This window comes from Tiliqua scincoides, chromosome 2 (genome assembly GCF_035046505.1).
Source record: "Tiliqua scincoides isolate rTilSci1 chromosome 2, rTilSci1.hap2, whole genome shotgun sequence".
In the NCBI taxonomy this organism is placed as follows: Eukaryota; Metazoa; Chordata; class Lepidosauria; order Squamata; family Scincidae; genus Tiliqua; species Tiliqua scincoides.
In genome coordinates, this window is record NC_089822.1 from 137815835 (window position 1) to 137819494 (window position 3660).

A 3660-nucleotide genomic window follows, 5' to 3' on the forward strand; every position below is an offset into this window, starting at 1 on the left:
TTTCCTGCTTCTAACATATTTGAAGAAGCTTTTATTATTCCCCTTAATGTTGCTGGCCATGCGTTCCTCATAGTCTCGCTTGGCCTCCCCTATCACCTTCTTACATTTCTTTTGCCACAGTTTATGTTCCTTTTTATTCTCCTCATTAGGGCAAGACTTCCATTTACGGAAGGAAGCTTCCTTGCCCTTCACAGCCTCTCTAACTTGGCTGGTTAGCCATGCGGGCACTCTCCTGGATTTAGTGGAACCCTTCTTTCTTTGCGGTATACACCTCTGCTGGGCCTCTATTACTGTTGTTTTAAGCAGCCTCCATGCACTCTGGAGAGACTGGACTCTTTTTACCCTCCCTTTCAACCTCCTTCTAACCAGCCTCCTCATTTGAGGGAAGTCCGCCCGTCGGAAGTCAAGGGTTTTTGTTAGAGATTTGCCTGGTATTCTTCCCCCAACGTGCACGTCAAAACGGATCGCAGCATGATCACTGTTCCCCAATGGCTCAGTAACATTTACATCTCTAACCAGGTCCTGCGTACTGCACAAAATTAAATCCAGAGTCACCAGTCCTCTGGTGGGCTCCGTGACTAGCTGATCTAAGCCACAGTCATTTAGCACGTCAAGAAATCCGGTTTCTTTATCGTGACCAGAACACAAATTGACCCAGTCAATATGAGGATAATTGAAGTCCCCCATGATTACAACCCTGTCCTTCCTTGTCACCTCCCTGATCTGTTTCCTCATTTCAAGGTCCCCATCAGATTTCTGGTCTGGAGGACGATAGCACGCCCCCAGTATTACATCGCTGCACAAGCCTGGTAATTTAACCCACAGAGATTCTACGGTGGAGTCGGACCCACCTTCAATCTCTACTTTGCTGGATTCTATCCCTTCCTTAACATAAAGGGCCACCCCACCTCCAACACGCCCCTGCCTGTCCCTCCTGTAGAGTTTATAGCCCGGGATTGCGGTATCCCACTGATTCTCCGCATTCCACCAGGTTTCCGTTATGCCCACTATGTCAATATTTTCCCTTGTCACCAGACATTCCAGTTCTCCCACCTTTGCTCGTAGACTTCGGGCATTCGCATAAAAGCATTTATACACGGAATGCCCCAGGATGGGCTGCTTATTCGCTCCTTTGTCCCCGCATCCTCTCATTTTGCCAAACCATCTATCACATCCCATCTCCCTACCTTTCCCAATTTCTTCTCCTACCCTGCCTTTGTCTTGTTCTCTAACCTCCCCATCCTCATCCCATAGGGATGAGGAGTCCCGAACCGGATGCCCCTCGGCTCCTGTCGGCCTTCCCCCAGGGATCAGTTTAAAAGCTGCTCTGCCACCTTTTTAATGTTATGCGCCAGCAGTCTGGTTCCATTCTGGTTCAAATGGAGCCCGTCCCTCTTGTACAGGCCCCGCTTGTCCCAAAATGTTCCCCAGTGCCTAACGAATCTAAACCCCTCCTCCCTACACCACCGTCTCATCCACGCATTGAGACCCCTGATCTCCGCCTGCCTAGCTGGCCCTGCGCGTGGAACAGGTAGCACTTCAGAGAACGCTACCTTTGAGGTCCTGGCTTTCAGCTTCCTGCCTAAAAGCCTAAATTTGGCTTCCAGGACCTCCCAGCTACACTTGCCCACGTCGTTGGTGCCGACATGCACCACAGCCGCTACCTCTCCCCCAGCACTGTCTACTAGCCTGTCTAGACGAGAAGTGATGTCCGCAACCTTCGCACCAGGCAGGCAAGTCACCATGCGGTCCTCACATCCGTCGCAAACCCCCCTCTCTATGTTTCTAATAATCGAATCCCCCACTAAAAGAAGCCCCCGACCCCCCTCCCGCCGAGGAGTATCCCGAGTGCGCTCGGATACGGGCCCATCCCCTGGAGAAGGGATCCCCCCTAGGGGATTGTTTCCCTCCTCTCCAGGATGACGTCCTCCAGTCCCGAGACTTCCCACCCGGGCAGCCGAGGAGCTGCACGCCTGAGGTTGGGACGAAGCCTGATCGTCCCCAGAAGTCTCCCCACAGTCCTCCTCTGGCTGCCTGCGCTTCTCCAGGTCAGCCACCAAGGCTTCAAGGGAGCGGACGCGTTCCCTGAGACCCTGGAGCTCCTTGCACCGAGGACACACCCATGACTTATGCCCCAGTGGCATATAATCATACATGTGGCACTCGATGCAGAACACTGGATAGCCCCCACCCTGCTGCTGGCTGTCTGACTGCATAGCTTTTTTGTTGTTGTTGTTGTTGTTGTTTTATTTAGGGGTCCTTTTAAAAACCATACACTGGATAGGAGCCCTTTTCTCTAGGGCAGAGGAAGGGCAGTGTCTGGGGCCCTGGCCTCCTCGCCCAGCTGCTGAACTCGCCCAGATGCTAAACTCTTGTGCCTTACCTGGCACTTGGTTCCCAGAGGCCACACGCGTCTGCAGAGAGCCTCACGTGATGGCCTGCCTAGCTTTATACTCCTGGCTGGCTCCTCCCCCCTCCTTCCTTCCTGATTGAAAGGGGCCTGGCCTTCCCAGGTGAGTTTACAAAAGCTCAGGAAGGCAAATGGCTGCTGATGGGCGTGACCTACTCTGCAGGCTCCTGAATGGACTGCTTGGATTAGCCTACTGGGGCTCTTAATGGGTTGGGAATTGGCCCTTCCTAGGTCCTTTCCCTCCTAGTTCTGTTCTCTTAGGCTGGACTGTTTTTGTAACCTCAAGCTAGTTTTTATTTGGGTTTGTTTAATTATTTATTGCTCTCTAGATCCTGTGTCCCAATTTACTGACCTGTTTAGGTTATGTTCTAACTTAGATTAGGTTTAACCTGGGTTAAGTATAGGTTTAATTTAAGCAAGTAGAAAACCTGCTTTTCACTTTATCCTCCTCCCTTTCTTCGATTAAGTGCTACCTTAGGTGCAGCTAACTTTCAATTTTGATTTAAATGCCTGACCCTTGGGCACTTACTCACGAGTAGGACTCTGCTCCTACTCACGAGTAGCCCTATGTACCTCCCTTAGGTGCTAACTTTCAATTTTGATTTAAGGTTGCTTTAAAGGTAAGGTTAAGGTTAGAAGACAGGGAGTTAGAAAGACAAAGCGTTAGAATGAGCACACTTACCTCCTCCTCCTGCTGCTCCTCCTCCTCTCCTTCTCCAAAACTCAGAGGTCTCCTTGCCTTCTCCTCGCCCAGATGCTAAACTCTTGTGCCTTACCTGGCACTTAGTTCCCAGAGGCACTTGGTGTCCCAGAGGCCACACAAGTCTCCTGCTTGATTATGTCAGTTCTGGCCATGACATCACTTGCAGGTTAATGACATCATCATCATCATCATTATCATTATCATTATCATTATCATTATCATTATCATTATCATTATTATTATTAACAAAAGTATTTATCATTTCTGGCAGTTCCCAACAAATTGTCATTCTGTAAAGTGGGACCTGGTGCTGAAAAGTTTGAGAACCACTGTTCTATTGCAATGGAACTGGTCTAGATGTTGCTTTTATTTTGCTTTGTTTGGGACCCTTCTCATCTTGTGATTATTTAGTGACATGACAAACCTATTGAGATTTCATGGAGCATGAAGGTCTATCCAGGTTCTGCCTGGTGTTTTATAGGGTTGCCAATCACCATTTTATTTGAGAGCCTTGGGTTCCCTTTTTATATTACTCAACGAGAGAACA